This window comes from Hyperoodon ampullatus (genome assembly GCF_949752795.1).
Source record: "Hyperoodon ampullatus genome assembly, chromosome: 13".
Lineage (NCBI taxonomy): Eukaryota > Metazoa > Chordata > Mammalia > Artiodactyla > Ziphiidae > Hyperoodon > Hyperoodon ampullatus.
The window spans coordinates 86,720,603-86,738,231 of record NC_136926.1 but is presented as its reverse complement, the minus strand read 5'-3'; positions in this window follow the sequence as shown (position 1 = coordinate 86,738,231).

Here is a 17,629-nt window from a genome sequence, read left to right as displayed (position 1 = left end):
ACTGCTTTAAAATCCTTGCTAGATACTTCTAGCATCTTTATCATCTCAATGTTGGTGTCTCTTGTTGTATTTTCTCATTGAAGTTGAGATTTTTTCTGTTTCTTTCTATGATGAACGATTATTGATTGAGACTTGGGCATGTTTTGTATGATGTTATGAGTCTCTGGATCATACTCAAGCCTTCTATTTGGCAAGCCTCATCTAATGCTGCTCTGGCAGAGTAACAGAGGTAGGGATGGCATTTGTTATACCAGCTTGGGTGGAAGTCTCTGCCCCCCACTCAGTCTCTTTTGATATGGGAAGACAGGGAGGTGGGGGCCCCTTATCACTGCAGAATGGAGTGGGGAGCTCAGACACCCCACTTGGCCTCTGCTGGTACCAAGGGGCAGGATGCCTTGTCACTCTCCCTAATGGCCTTCACTGACACCATGGCATGGTGACCTTGTTTATACTGTTCACCTCTGATACACCCTGGTGGGAGGGGTGGCTGGGGTGAGCTGGAAGTCTAGGCCTCACCATGGGGCCTTTGACAACACTGCAGGGGAGGCTGGGATGCCTTGTGATAGCCTAGTGATGGTGGGAATCTACACTCCCCATTTGCTGTCAGGGGTGAGGGTGAGTACAGTTATGTTCTGTGGTGTTTGGCTGGAGTAGAATGAGCTTTGTTAAAAGTGTTCACTTTTACTAAACTGCCCCTTTGTCTAGTGAGAACAGGCTTCTTTTGGTCCCTTTTTTCGTCTGTGCTTATGGGTATTTCTGGGTTCCTGGCTTCTCTAGTCTAATACTCAGTTTAGTATATTCAAGACAGACACACACATAAAATGAAAAAATGATACCACTGTGTGTTTCTTTGGGTTCCCAGGTCCGCTGGTCTGCTTTCTCCTCTCTAACTTTTAGAGTTTTCTTATGTTTGTTCTAGGAATAATGTGCAGGGATTTTAGGTGTCTTTAAGAGGAGGAACAGTAAAAATTATGTCTACTCCATCTTTCTGGAAATGTAAGTGTCTAGAGTAATTTTTAAAAGGGTTAAGCACGTTATTACATTATCTGTTCCTTGTGTCATGCTTCCAGATCAACAGAATCCTGTCTTTGTAAGTAGTTTAGAAGGCGATTTTGTCTCTCCCTTCCTTCCTCCCTCCTTCCTTCCCTCCCTTCCTTCCCTCCCTCTTCCCTCCCTCTCTCCCTCCCTCCCTCCCTCCCTCCCTTCCTCCTTCCCTTCCTCCTTCCCTTCCTCCCTCCCTCCCTCCCTCCCTCCCTTCCTCCTTCCCTTCCTTCCTCCCTCTTCCCTCCCTCCCTTCTTCCTCCCTCCCTCCCTCCTTCCTCCCTCCCTCCCTCCTCCCTCCCTCCCTTCCTCCCTCCCTCCCTCCCTTCCTTCTTTCCTTCCTCCCTCCCTCCTTCCCTCCCTCCCTCCCTCCCTTCCTTCTTTCCTTCCTCCCTCCCTCCCTCCTCCCTCCCTTCCTTCTTCCCTCCCTCCCTCCCCTCCCTCCTTCCCTCCCTCCCTCCCTCCTCCCTCCTTCCTCCCTCCCTCCCTCCCCTCCCTCCTTCCCTCCCTCCCTCCCTCCTCCCTCCTTCCCTCCCTCCCTTCCTTACTTCTTCCTCATTGTCCCTCAATTTCCTTAATTCCTCCTGCTTCTTTTGTTTTCTGTTTTTCAAAAAGAATTTAATAACAGGTAATAAGAACAGATACTAATAAAATTGTTTAAAAATTTTTTTCGGAGTTAAAATGTTTGCGTTTTCCTAAATCCTGTGAAAAGTTTGTATCCCAGTGATTTCATCTGGTTTGGAAGAATCTGGATCTACCCTATACTTTCTTAGCATGAGGCTGGAGAGCCTTAAATAAAAAAAAGAGAGACAAGTTTTGATGAAATGATCACTTTCTAAATCAAGAAACCTTTTGCTGTTGTTTTTGAGGATGATTGATAGCTTTTGACGCTATTTTTGTGTTGACAATCCCAGCAGCTTTCACGTTCAGCATTTCCTTTTGTCATCACCTCATTCACATCATCCTTCAGTAAAGCACAGATACCCCCCTCTGTCTCATGTTTACCTTCCTACGAGAAATGAGCTACTTTTAGATGTAGAATTCATACTTGTTTTGTTCCAGGGATAAGATTAGCTGAATGCAATAGGAGGTGACTGTAGTACTGAGTTTATTGCTGGTAACAATAAGTAAGATCAGACAAGTAGCATTTTAATAAGGTGCCCTCCAATTTCTCTCCTTTCACCCAGATTTATGGCCCATCTTTTCATTCCTTGAATTTTCCAGTCACTTCATAATTACTTTCTTGGGTTTTAATTCAGGCTTACATCAGTACTGGGAATTCTCTGGTGGTCCAGTCATCGGCACTTTCATTGTGGGAGCCTGGGTTCAATCCCTGGTTGGAGAACTAAGATCCTGCAAGCCGTGCGGTATGGCAAAAAGAAACAAAAACAAAACCAAAAAACTGTACTTCAATTAAAAATAAATAAATAAAGGGGGAAAAAGGCCAAAAAAATTTACTTTATTAAAAAAAAAGCTTACATCAATATATTCTCTCTGCCAAAATTCTGTACACTATTGGCAGTGTTTTAACAAACAGGGGAGAAGTCCACATTAGTTTTGGACATAAATTCCTTCCTCACCTCAGTCATATCTCGTCATGACCATGGACTGGGGACAGATTGTTCTCTGCCCGTGTGAGAGGCATTCCTACAGACATGGTTGAAGCCACGGACTGAAGGACCACCCCGTAGGGACTACTGTATATTGTGAACCTGATTCAGACTAGGAGTGGAAACTTATCACCCACATCCCAATTTAAGGGAAAAGAATATAGACATAGTGCACCAATAACACCGTAAAAAAGGATAAAGAACTTCACGCAAGTCCTTGTCTTCAGGGAAACTCTGTTGAAAACAGAACCCAAGCACACATGTGGGATCACTTGTTGTCTTAAAATAAAATGTTCTCGCTCAGAATTTCCATAACAGCCATTTATGGGTTAATCCACCCACCAGGGCGCAATATCACAGATGGTAGAAGTGAGAGGACCAAGAGATCCTGGTCCAGCAATATGTGTCAAAAGAAGGAATGACATCTCTATATCAGATTGCTTTCATAGGAAGCCATGAGATGCCTGATTTTTCATAAATCCAAAAAAGGAGATGAAATTTCAACCAGGTCATCTGTCAGGCAGAATGTTTTGATTCCTACTGACGGGGCTTCAGGTGTTCAAGGTGAAGGAGTTATCCTCAGGGGCCTGGGTCATCCTCGGCCTTGGACACAATAGATTGTGAAGTAGCTGGAGGAGAGAGACCTTCTGGAGGGGAAGGGGACGCCTCGGGGATGTGTCCTTGGCCACCTGCGCCCCGCACGTGGAGCCGGCTCCAGAGGGAGAGTGGTTCTCCTGGAAGATGCCAGCCATCAAACGAGGAGAGCCCTCGAAAGGCAGAAGCAACGCATCTCCTGGAAATAGCAAGGGCTCCAGAAAACAGCCAGTGAGCCCGTCCCCTTCTGTTTGGCGTTGGTGCCATTGACGAGGTGTCTGAAGTCACCGATTGTGCAGACTAACGGAGTGGGAACCTGGCCAACGCCCGAGCCGAGAATCCAGGCAAGGTATCAAGAAAAGGCTTTGCTTTTTCTCCTCTTCCCCGCCCCCCACCACCCTTTCCTTCTTTTTCTTCCTCTTTAAATTCAGGAATATTTTATTTAAAATGAAATTCCCTGTAAAGTCGTGCATGGCCTTTTATTTAAAGACGTAGCATCTCTTAGAATAAAGGAAGGAAGAGAGGAAATTAAAAAAGCGATGAGGGAGGATGTCTGGCAGCTTGGCCTCTCACCAAGTGACCCTTGATGGACCACAAGGGACTCAGAACGCTGTGCGCTGACCAGGGAAGCCAGCGATTTATGGCTCCTTGTTTGGGCTTTTGATAAGTATCTCTGTAAAGTGGTGAGAGGAAAAACAACCCCGGCCCTACTATCATTGCAGAATTCCTGTAAATTATTTTAAGATGAGAGAGGCCACCAGGACTAGGGAGAAATAACCCCCAGATTCAGGATATTTATGTGTGTTTCATTTAAAAAATCTGGGTCACAATGTCCCAATGATCATTAAGCAACCTGTCTGGATGTCCTTCGAAAGCCAGAGGATTTGTTCCCTGGAGAGGATGAAAGAGTTATTCACAAGGCGGGATCGAGTGCCATTGGGCCACGTCCCATGCATGAAACATGAGGAGGCCTGGACCCCGTGGGATATCTGGTTTATTAGGAAGTTCTGTTGGAAAGTCTCTTGGAAGAACATAAGGGGATAGTCTTTCCATCCCCTTTACCCAAAGCCAAAGTGTGATAGTGGTAAAAAGTGCTGCTTCACTTAGTCAGGTGACAGGCATTGGCTGAAATCTGGTGTCACAAAGGAAGGAGATCTTCCTGTTAACTTAAGGCAGTGGTTCCCAACAGGTGGCCCATTTTGCCCCTTGGAGGACATTTGGCAAGCGCTGTGGACACTTTTGGTTGTCACCACTAGGTGGTGCTACTCTGTTTGGTGGGTTGAAGCCCTGGATGCTGATAAACCTCCTACAATGCACAGGACAGCCCTCACACAAGGAAGCATCCAGCTCAATGTGTCAAGAGTGCCGAGACGGAGGAATCCTGATTGAGGGGCTCCTTTGCAAGCCATTGATCTCACTGTGAAGGACTTAATCTTCCAGGACCACTGAGAACATTCTGTCTTCAGAATATCTATGTTGGCTCTTCTGAAAGGCCCTTGGTTAGCTCTGCTGGGTAAGGAGATCTCACATGGGTTGTTTTAGCATAAAATTACTTTTGTTATGGCCAAAGGCTTTCCCCCAGAAGGCTACAGCAAAACTTTATACTGTTTTCCCCAACAGGGCTTCAGAAAATCCATCACCATAGTGGAAAAGCAGAGTCTTCTTTCTATCCCAAGTTCAATGGGTTATTACTACAACGGACCACCTATTGTGACAGTATATTGTTGCTGGGATGATCATTTCTTTCCATTTTAAAGAACTAAGGCTTCCAACTTCCTAAGATCACTATAGAGTAAAGACATGATCATCTGGAAAGATCTGCCAGAAAATCGACCAAAATGAAGACCCTGAGAAAGGGGGCTTTCTCCTGGGATAATCTGGTGCTTACCTGTGGGCTCTGACATGTATTGTCTGAAAGGTGTTTACGCCATGGATGTCCCAGGAGGTAAACGGCTCCTTCTTTTTTTGCAGCAGGTTTTACAAAGGACTTCTGGCTGCTTATGGAAAATATTAGTGTCAGGTGTTTTTCTTTAAGCTGTTTCTGCTAAAGCAGAATTGAGGTCAAGAGAAGCAGAAGCTGCCTGTTCTTATTCAACTTTTATGGACAAAGAACTTTGGGCTTCAGACTTGTCAATCTTCCCACAAGGCTCTACTCAGTAGAAGATCTGGGTGAATGATTCATGTGTTTCTGTGCGTTTGATCTTCTCAGGTAAGTAGAACCAGCCTGCTGACTGGCTGCTATGGTGTGCTTCTTCCTGGCAGTGGTGTCTTCTGAGACTGACGTAATTCTTTTAATTTAATTTAATTTAATTTAATTTAGCTTAATTTAATTTAATTAACTTATTTGGCTGCACAGGGTCTTAGTTGTGGCAGGCGGGCTCCTTAGTTGTGGCATGTGGGATCTACTTCCCTGACCACTGATCGAACTGGGCCCCCTGCATTGGGAGTGTGGAGTCCTGACCACTGCACCACCAGGGAAGTCCCTGTAATTCTTTTAAGACTGATGTTTCCCTGAGGACACACTGAGCACTGAGTGTTTGAGTCGCATTAAACTCCAGGAATGACCACCACCCTCGCACCCTGGTCTCTTTCTCTCCCTCCTTTTTTCTTTCAAGCACATTATATGTTGAGATGGGTCACTATTGACAGATGATACAGAATTCACTGTAGAGAAGGGAAACCATGAATAGTGTGCAGAATTTAAAGAAGGCCCCCAAACCTGAAGTTCCCCCAAGTCTCCAGGCTTTATTCCCCCCATAAGTGGATCAAGCAGCCAAGGGGACCCTCTGCTCACAGAACAGCCCCCAGGAAGTGGGTGTGTCAGTGACCATTTTACCTTCTCTGAAGTCAATTTCTTGGTTTTCAGCTCACAGCTCAACTCAGGTGCCCATTTCTGGGCACAGCGGGACACTTGACATTCCCTTGAGAGTTTCCAGTATTTGTAACTCCAGCTGTGCAGCAATGGATGCAGCACTGTGGAAGGTACTACAGTGCTTACAGAGCAGTCCAGCCTGGGGTGCCCTCCAGGATCTGGTTAGAGGGATTACATCACAAGTTAGATAGCATCCGGGTACCAGAACAGTCTTTGAAGAGTGTGCATGATTGCCTGTCAAGTGAAAGGAAGATGCAACTGATGCTGTTGGTTCCTGAGAAGCAGAGATTACCATAGATGACAGTTGTCATGGGTGACTTCCCGGAAGTGGTGGAGGTGGGCTGGTGTTTGAAGGAAGTAATAATGAGATAATAATAATAATAACAATAATAAAGCTATCATTTGCTGAGATCCTACTATGACCCAGGCACTGTTCTAAATGCTTGATATGAATAGTTTTCTTTAAGTCTGGTCAATTTTCAAGGTGGTGCTCTTATGATACCCATTCTGTAGATGAGGAAACTGAGGCAGGGGAACATTCAGATGGGAAATTTGCATGAGCAGAGGCATGGCAGGGGGACTTACAGCTTTGCAATGGAAACGGGTCTTAGAGAACATCCATGGAGGATCTGCCACTTGCCTCAAGCCATGAGGTGTCCTGGGGGAGCCACCTGGAGACTCTCGCTAGCCTCCCCAGGGTTTGCTCTGTGACCCTGGTGGAGAGAGGGAGATGAGAGTCTCCAGGTGCTGGTCAACTAGCACGTTGACTAGTCTGGTTGGGGCAGAGCATTCATAAAGGGACATAAGAGGTCTCTCTCGGACTAAAATCTTGATTTACGCATGGCAGGCAATCACGAGTGGTGAGATCAGGCAGTGACTAGAGGAGAGTGACCTAGGAGTTGAAAGCAGAGCTGATTGGATGCAGAGGGGGCTGGAGGGAGGCAGATGAGTTGTTACTGGATCCAGGTTTGAGATGATTAGTCGGACAGCACTGGGAGTAGAAGGAGGGGGTAGGACACGTGAACAGGCAAGAAGACCGGCACCGATGGGCTATGACCAGAAGGAAACAAATCTTCACTTCCTACCAATTCAGTGTGGACAATGATTATCGTAAGAGGAAATGATCAGGCAGTGATGACTTGATGGATAATAATGAGCATAGAAAGAAAAATACGACAACCAACAAAATCAATCCACAGGTCTGGCTTTGTGAATTACTCAAATAATTTTCTGAAGAAAGCACCGGTGAGGACCAGCAGCTCCAAGTTGGTTTTCGCCTGTGATTTTCATCCTCTCTTCTGTCTCCCCAGTGCTCTTGGGATACCTCGTGCGCCATTTCCAAAGGGGAAGCAGGAGGTTTTCAGTACGTGGATTAAGAGTTCACATGCTTAGAACTCTCAATCCCTACTTCGGAGGTGGCTGGCCATCCATCACCCGAGAAGCACATCCTGAAGAAGACACTGTTTCCCAGCTGGAATGGAACAGTGGGTTTGGAAGAGAGAAAGAGCTGCCCTTTCCCGCTCCAAGAATTCTTGGCTTAGAAAGGAGATCTTCCGGAAGCTATCTCTCCCCAGAGATCTCTCCAGGACATTGTTTAATGTCCAGTTAAGTCCTAGAGGTAACTATTAATAAAACCATTGTGAAGGGAAAATGAACACTGAAGAGGATTAAAACAGGACTCTGAGGGGAGCTGGTGTTTGGATGCAGGTGTGACCCCTGCCCTCCGTGTCTGTACTTCTTGCTCTAGGCACCAGACCACAAAATACACAGAAAGCAAGTAAGTGGATGTGGGTCTGGTGGTTCAAGTATGAGGAACGGGACGTTCTGGTCTGAGAGCATTGGCCTTGTCAGCTAAGGGACCCTTGAATTTGTGGATTGTTCTGCCCAGAAATGAACCTGAAACTCACTGGTCACGATGAGTTGCTTCCAGCAGGTTCGATGCTCTTGACTGTTACTTGTAGGAGGTACAGCTCTTGGTTCCCAAAATCTTGGCCAAGGAATAGAAAAGTCTTTAGTTTTTAGTAACTGATTAAGTTTCCAAGTCATCTGCCCTTTCTCTGGTAGTGGCAGAAACTTAGTAAGAGTCACTTGGCCCCTTGAATCCACCCCACCATTCTTCACAGCATTGCCCAGATGTTGAGGAAAGCCTGTGGTCCCCACTGTCCTCTATCTGGAGCCACCTGCCTGCTTGGGAGCAGCTGTGCTGGCCGTGGTCCCATCTGGAGCTCGCCTTGATGGTCTCTCTCTGCTGTGACTTCCATGGCACCTTAGGGCACGGGAATCCTTCTTCCTTGCTTTTGCCACGTACCAGAGGACAGGAATCTCTGTGGGGCACCATGGACCTGCTGACCTGGACTTGCTTTGCATACACTCCCTCTGGAGTCTTGCCCTGATGATCTACCTTAGGTGTCTGGAAACTCTGGATCTTACAAATTTCTTTCAGGCTTTACAGCCTCCCAGGAACCTACCTGCAACTGTACTCTCATCTTTTCTTGTCCCTCTTTCTTCTCTTTCCCTACAAGCTAGTAAAATTTTATCCAGTCTAAGGGTATGATGCAGTGGATGACTGGGGAGAGAAGCCTACCTCCCACCTCTTTTCCAAATCTTCTGTGTGTCTTGGCTTGATTATTTGTTCCTCTGAGGGACTATGTTTTTGGCGCAAGTGAGCCAGAAGACATTCACAGATTCTTTTCTTCTTCCTTTGTGGAATTCTTCCCCTGAGGCAATAAACACAGAACAGCATAGGTGCTTGAATAGGGTAAACACAACGGAAAGCAATGAATTACCAGAAAAAATAAATAGCAAAATATTTCAAATAATAGTATACTGCCATTGCAGAATATGAAATTTGGGCACACGATGTATGAGAGAGTGGAAGATGTATGAAGGTTTTGTGGCAACTTGAAAAGTCAAGATCTTTAAACTTTTGTCAGCAGGAAAGTGATGCATTGCACTGGTTGGCTTGATCCTAAAAGAAATGGTTTTAGAAAGTGTACCAAATGCAAATGTGTTTTAACGTGGACATGGAATATAGCCCCAAAGCAATACCAATAGGATGGTCCAGATTTTACTTTATGCTTTTACTAAAATGTTTGGTTATCTGAAATCTTTTAGGCTTAGTTGTGTATCTGTCTAACTCTGGGTCTGTACTAATTAGCAAATGTGGAAGGAGAGCTGAATGTTTGGTCAGGATTGTAAATAGGTTTAATTATATACATATATTTTTAAGGGACTTTGTCATTTTCACAGAGAGGAAACCAAACCCTAGGTTTGCATCACTATAATAATTGATTCTCTAGGAACCGCAGCTCTTTTTGAAAACCTTAGGTGTAAACCCATCAAAACCAAGCCAGATTTGGCAAAATCCTAAGGTGAGTTTGCGTTCCTTTTTGGATTCCCTTTCTGCCAACCTCCTGCAGTTTTCTATATCCACTCAGTCTTTTTTTTTTTAAATTTAATTTATTAAAAAAAATTTTGGCTGTGTTGGGTCTTCATTGCTGCGCACAGGCTTTCTCTAGTTGCAGCGAGCGGGGACTACTCTTAGTTGCAGTGCACAGGCTTATTGCAGTGGCTTCTCTTGTTGCGGAATACGGGCTCTAGGCGTGAGGGTTTCAGTAGTTGTGGCATGTGGGCTCAGTAGTTGTGGCACACGGGCTTAGTTGCTTTGCGGCATGTGGGATCTTCCTGGACCAGGGCTCGAACCCGTGTCCCCTGCATTGGCAGGCGGATTCTTAACCACTGTGCCACCAGGGAAGTCCTATTCAGTGTCTTTTATGTTAAGTGTCTGCTTTGTAAATTAAGTGTAGAACTTTACAATTGGAAAAATATTTGTCTTTCTTGACAACTGTAATATCCTTAGAATATAGCAGGTTCACTTTTTGTCTTGACTGCCAGGAAGCTCAGAGCCAAGTTCAGAACTCAGTTATAGTAAATATCAAACCCCTGGCTGCTTGTATAATTATTTACTCACTTTACATTTTTTAAACTTAACTTTTACATTTTTACCTGACTTCCATCTTAAATACTTTTTTCCAAAAATTTTCATGAGTATATATACATATATATTTCAGTTGTAAGCTCCCTGAAAATATTTTTGGAAGTAGGCACACTATACATAATAAGCACACATTAGCATTATTTCAGAATTATCCATGAAGATAAGCTTGTGTTCTTGTGATTCTTGTCACTTATCAAAACAAATGTGTGCACAGTTTGGGTGGGAAGCTTCGTTCAGAAGTTTAATAAGCTCCAGAAACTAGGCATCACCAGATTACAGGATGTGAGGCCATCTTTGTTCAAGAAACAAATGCACTTCCTCATCAGCCTTTTACCACCCTCTCCCATGAGCGGGGTGCTGACACACGCCTGCTGATGCAGGTACCTCACTCAGACTGCCTGGCTGAGCCTAAGCTATACCAAGTATGCACTAACACTAGGTCTCCGTTTCCTCGTAGGCAAACATTTTCCTTTAGTTGCAATTGTTCTATCTTGAAACATTTTGCCCTAAGAGTCTTTGACAGCCCTGTGGAGCTCCCTGGGATGCTGGGTGGTGGTACAGGTATTTTGAGAGTGTTTGTGCTCCAGTCCCTGGGACAAGGAAGGGGCTCAGCACATATGCAAATCTTGCTGCAAGAGGTCTGATGACTTGCTCACTTCCTGCCCAGGTTGTAACATTGGCTTCCAATCAGGTTTATTGGTTATTATTTCCCAAACTTTTCTGGTGAATAGAATGGCCTGGGTGCCCGTGCCCACTGCAGAGCCCTGTGCCCCATCCCAGGGCAACAACGGAATCTCCAGGGCAGGCACCTGAGGGTCTGGGTGTTTACCAGAGGCCCTGGAATCCTTGTCACCAGGAAGTTTGAAAAACCTGAGGCAAGCTTCAGCTTCCAGGACCTGACCCACGTCCCTGGATTCCCAGGCAGGGCGGGGAGAGCCCGGGCCCTTCTCTAATGGCCTCTGCCTTCGAAATTGCCAAGCTGAGGTTCAGATGTTCTGGCTGAGGGTCCAGAACTCATGGAGCTCCACTTAGGATGTGAGGATGTGGGTTCTTCAGACCTGGTACAGCTGCAGATGTCGGCTCAGCTTGATTATCAGGAAAAGATGGGCGACTCTCTGTCTCAGAAGGCATTTTCTGAGTCACTCGGCCACGATTATAGGCTCAGAACAGGCGAGGGCTTCTTAAAGGGCAAATGGGGACCATGAGATTGGGCTGCTCTGGAACCATTGTTCAGCCCATCAGTGTAATAGAATTTTACCTGAAGGCCAGGTAACATACTCCCATGATGGCTCTTGTAGTGGTGATGTTGCTCTGGGCTGACGGGTCCTGGGTGTACACTGCAGAGACTTCGGACCAGAGGCTGGATGTTCGGGAATCACAAAAAGGCATAATGAACACCTCTGGGCCATGCTGTCGTCTGCCTGCGGTCTGGCAGGTCTTCCTGCTCATTCTATGTTTGTCCATTTGTAAAACGCCCACCTGCCTCCCAGGGTAATGGAGAGGAGTCATTCACAAAATGATTTTAAAGCACTTTTCAAGGAGAGCCTGCAGTAGAATTGCTTCATAATAGTGAAGTTTTCACTTGAGTGGGTATTGAAAACGAAGGATTGACCTTCCTGGAAAGGAAAACACTCCTAATTTATGACAAATAGAAACAAATACATTGTTCATTTGTAGCTGTCAGGTCACTTGCTTGCAGGGGACCAAGCCCCTGGCCATGAAACAGACACTAATTCATCTTGCCCACTGTTCAAATTTGAACAAGTTTGGAGAAATCCCTTCCAGCTCTCCTGAGGCCAGTGCTCTCCACTCCGAACCATGGACTTGGCTTAAAACGGACACAGCTATGAGGACCCTGTAGTTAACTCTGGGATCCCAAGCTCTTCAGTTAGTTGCTGTATTTCCAGCCTAGAACCCGCATCCACAGGGTGATTATGGGATTTTTCCACACATTGGATAGATGTACTTAAATGCCACAGGAAAGCCAATATTTTCTGTGTTGGAATGAATCTCTACACTCTTCTTTGGAGAGAGAGGAGGCCCAGTCATTCCTTACCTTTACGTATCATTGCCTAGTCAGGGCCTCTTAATAACTCTATAAACTGTGCAGGTATTATCACTCCCATTTTATGGATGATAAAACTGAGGCCAGAATGTCAAATAACTAGACAGATGACCTAGAATTATAGACATGGGAGCATAATGTAAGCCTGATCTGAGCCCAAGTGCTGTTTCCCTGCAAATTATGCTGCCTTAAGAAACTGATTTCTTTAGGTATTTGGCCAAGTGTTTTTCTAGTCAACAAATTAAATTTAGTCCCCAAGAGTGGGACTATGGGGAGGAACAAGTGGTCTTGCCAGGCGTTTTGGGTTTAAATCTTACATTGGAAAGAATATGCTTTCTTATTTGTCAGTGTCAACATGATAAATAAAAGCACCCTATCGGCAACGAACATCAGTAAGTAACTGGCATTGACATTTTATAATTATGAAAATTTAAAAATGTTCATGTGGTAATAGTGGCACTGATAATATTGATGTGTCATGGTCTGAAAGCACTCACTTTAATGTTTATGTGTCCCCAATACATAATAATAAATCAAGTAGGCAAGCATTGAGTCCCCGGCATTTTTCTCATTTATATGGTTAGTAAACCAGTACTCCATTACATGGATAAAGTACTAGTTCAGAATTACCATATTGTAGAGTTTTCTCTGTAACCACTTGCAAAGACCTCTTGAGTAAATTTTTAGTCTTTATTTCTGGATGACTTTCTTTTTTCATAATATGGCAACATACCTCTTGTATACTGCACCCAAAAAAGTCTACTTAACCTTTAGATTTTTTAAAAGAAGATTTGCAAATAGATTGCTCATCTGTTGCAATTACCGATGTTAATTGTCCACCCCTATTTCATTTGTCCTGGATGGTTGAGGAAAGTATCAACTTAACCAACACATCTTCACCAGGAACCTTTCTGTCTCTGCAGGAATCAAGAATGTATTTCTTAGTCCACACATGGAGTCCCCGGACTGTTAACACAGGGGTGCTGGAGAGGAATTCCATGGAATGTCATCTGTATTTTTTTAGTGATTATTTTTTTCAGAATACAGACTGCAATACTGCTTCTCCTTTTGGGGGTGGCAGGCATCCTGGCTCTTGGGGTGCCCATAGTGAAGCAGGTTTCTGAATGGGGTCGATGAGTTTCATCTGTGGCCAGAGTTAAATTAGACACAGGCTCTCCCCACTAAACAGAGCCTGGGCCATATACAAGTCAAATCTGCTATTTTTCCTTGGGCAATGATTTATTTCCCTCTTAAATTGGCTGGACCAGTTAGTTTTTTATTTTTATTAAGTCACACTATTCTTAAATGAAACTATTGATTTAAAGTCAGCTTAGTGAGGATTTAATTTGTTTTCAGGGGATTAGAGCAGGTAGAATGGGATAATTTTACAATAAAGTGGAACAGAAGCATTCCTTCACAGTAGCCACCCCTTTCTTTCCTTGCCAGGCTGCACAGACGTTACAAATTTTCAAGTAAATTGTGGAAATACATTCATAAATCAGTCCTAATTCTTTGGCCTGCTTAAGAGTGATTCAAAGGAGCGTTTTCCCATGACCTTGTCCCATTGTCCTTCTAGCAATAGTCCAAGCATTGGTGCTAAAACACAGGTGTGTGCGCACACACACACATACAGAGACACACACTTCTCCTTAGGGTCAATGTATCATTTTATTTCACCGTCCTTCCTCTCTTTGTGTTGCATCGCCCTTTTTCGTGCAGTGTTTTCTTTCTGTTGCACGTGGAGGGTGTGAAGGGAGACTGGCACGGGGGGACACTTGTCTGGTCCTGTTGTGTTGATCCCCTGCCTTCCTGCCCTCCAGGCCCCATGCCCCTCTGCCCTGTTGCATCAGCCTGGCCTCGCTTCCCCAGGAGGGTGAGTTCAGAGGGCAGGGGAGCCACTGGGGAGAGGCACACGAGCCCCTCTCTCGATGGCCTGAAAAACCAACTGTGCGATGCTCTCCAAACCAGCTAGGAAAGGCTTTCTGCTCTTTGGTTTAAGAAGTACAGCCTTGTCATTGCCAGTCTGTTATCTCTGAACTTGGCCGTCACTGTCCATCTCGAAAGGAGTCTTTTCTTTCTATTGAAATCAAATAGACTCAGAACTGTTTTCAGATGAATGGCCCTTGGTCTAGAAATTGCAAAACCATTTTGGTCAATCATTCTGAACATTTCCAGTTCTCCCCGATTCCCTTCCACTAGAGGAGCTGGGGCTGAGTCTTGCTGAGCATGAGATGACCGAGTTCATCTGATGAATCCTCTGCAGCCACACAGGCTGGTCCAGCCTGGCCCTTCACGTGAGTCCACCTGGCCTCACGGCAGCTTCCATCCTCTTTCCTGTACCAGAGCCTTGAATCCCGAGGAGCTGGTTTCATGCCACTCACAGTGGATCAGGGAGTCTGGCGGGCTTTTCTCTGGAACCACAGGTGTCCACTGAGAAGCGCACATCTGTCCAAGGAATGGGGTCAGGGGTCCCCCACTGAACAGCCTTCAGTGTTGGGATGAAAGGACAATAGGGGTTTAGAGCGTAGGCCAGAGACATCAGGGGTTTCTTGGGTTTGCCCTCTGTGGCATCTGCTGGAGATGCAGAAAGCAGATGTGTTCCTGAGTCACGAGGCAGAGGAGGGGCCAGAGATGTGGTTATGCCCAGGCCTGGAGAACACACAGCAGATACACATCGCCCAGTCCTTGGTGAGAAGGCTGGCTGGGAGAAACTGGAGAAAATACCCGAGGCCCGGAGCCCAGTGGGTGCTGTGGCTTGAGAAACCAGAGCTGAGCTAGGATTTGTGTGGGTGCTGAAAAAGCAGAATCGCTAATGGATTAAAAGAAAAACTCCATTTATTTTCTGAGTGGTCAGAGGAAAGTGTCTACTTACAGGTGTCCTGAAAAGCATAAAGATATGGAAGGGAAATGCTACAAGCAACAGCATGGGAACAATGGCAGGAATGGAAACAGAGATCTGAAGCCAAAAGGCCAAGAACTTTCAAACCAACACAGTTCTAGAAAATTCCAGCAATACAGGTGGTGATCAAGCCAACGAGGGCAGGGGAAGCCCAAGAAATAGAAGATGGCAAAGACAACGTGTCACACTGAGACAGGGATCTGCCCGTCTGTGTTTCAAAGACGATTTTGACATGTTAATTAAGAAGAATCTTACAACCTGCCCCCTCCAAAGTGAAAAAAAAAAGAGCAGTTAAACAAATAAAAAGAGATACTTGTTCTATATATTAAGGAGTTGTATATGCACATAAGCTAATTGTTCATTAAATATGTCTATTAGTCATTCACAGAGTTTAAAAAGATTCTTTATAATCAATTTCTTTTTTTTGAGAGTCCATTAAGGCAGGGGTCCCCAACCCCTGGGCCACAGACTGACAGCGGTCCATGGCCTGTTAGGAACCAGGCCGCACAGCAGGAGGTGAGTGGTGGATGAGCCAGTGAAGCTTCATCTGTATTTACAGCCGCTCCCCGTCGCTCGCATTACCACCTGAGCTCCACTTCCTGTCAGCATTATGGTGAGTTGTATAATTACTTCATTATATATTACAATGTAATAATAATAGAAATAAAGTGCACAATAAATGTAATGCGCTTGAATCGTCCTGAAACCACATACCTCCCCCACCCCGGGTCCGTGTAGAAATTGTCTTCCATGAAACCTGTCCCTGGTGCCAAAAAGTTTGGGGACTGATGCATTAAGGAACCTTAGGAACTGAGGAAGCAGAAAAACCAAGTTGCCTACAGTCATTTTACTGTTAAATTCACCTAATTCCAAACACTTAATAATTAGGTAAGGATTAGCCTCATCAGCCTATGAATCTTAGGCGCTAAACCACCAGTTACCCTACTGGAGCCCAGTCAGGCCACATTCCTCACGTGGGTCTTTGAATTTCACAAGTTCATTAAAAAGAATGGAAAATGTTGTATTGAGGTGTTTTCATGATTAATTTTGTTTGTTTGTTTGAGGAGGATCCCCTAATTGGTGAATGAGTCTTTCTAAGGAATTTGCATCCTAAAAACCTCTCAACAAGAATGAGTCATAACATACAAATGGATAAACTGGACTCTATCAAAATTAAAAACATCTTCAGAAGACACTGTTAGAAAAAAGAAGACAAGGCACACACTAGAAGAGAATCTCCTTCCTTAACACACGTGTCTGATAAAGTGTTCGGATCTAGACTAGACAAAAGCTTCTGAAGGCTTAATCATATGACAAGCTTCTCAAGGCTAAATAATATGAGAAACATCTCAATAAAAAACATGGGCAGGAGATATGAAAGAGCCTTCATCGCATAAGATATACAGATGGCAAATTAGCACATGAAAAGATGTTCAACATCATCAGTCACTAGAGAAATACAATCAAAACCATGATGAGCTACTAGTACACGCCCACTACGATGGCTACAAAAGCACATCAGGTGCTGTCCAGGATGCAGAGCAACTCCGAGTCTCATACATGGTTGGTGGGGTACAAAGCGGTACAGCTACTTTGGAAAACAATTTAACAGATTCTTCCGAAAGGAGATATCCGCTATATATTACCCACCATCTGACTCCCAGGTTTTTATCTAGGAGAAATGAAAATATACATTCATAGAAAAGCCTGCCTGTGTTGAGTTTGAGGGGACAAAATACTCTGGAGCTGCAGATGTGTAGGGCTAAGACGAAGGTGTGCTGCTTTATTCATAATTGACAAAATCTAGAAACAATCCAAACATCCGTCAACTGGTAAATAAACAGACCATGGGATACCTGAGTGATACTACTCAAAGGTAAAAAAAATTGAGCTACTGATTCACATGACACATGGAAGGCTCCCCAGTGGATTATTCAGAGTGAAAGAGGCCAGACTCAAAGTGTACGTACTCTGATTCCGTTTATATGAAACTCTGGAAAAGGCAGGACCATGGAGACATGAAATGAGGCAGTGGTTGCTAGGGACTGGGGTAGTGGTGGTCGAAGTCATGAGGGTGGGGGAAGACTGGCTACAGAGGGGATTAAGGGTGAAGGACATGCTCTATACTTTGACTCTGGTGGGAGGTCCATGACTGCATGTGTCTATCACACTTGATAATGGTGAAATGACACCTCAATAAATCTGACTTGAAACCAGACGCACAAGGAAAAAATGGGACCTTTTAATTAACCTTAGGAATTTTATTAGCTCCCCTATTTTTGTGTGTTTAAGAAGTGGGCTCATTTTCCAGACAAAACTCTAATTCGAAAAGATACATGCACCCTTATGTTCATAGCAGCACTAGTCACAACAGCCAAGACATAGAAACAACCTCAATGTCCATCGGCAGATGAATGGATAAAGAAAATGTGTTATATAAATGCAATGGAAGACTATTCAGCCATAAAAAAGAATGAAATAATGCCATTTGTAGCAACATGGATGGACTTAGAGATTATTGTACTAAAGTGAAGGAAGACAGATAGAGAGA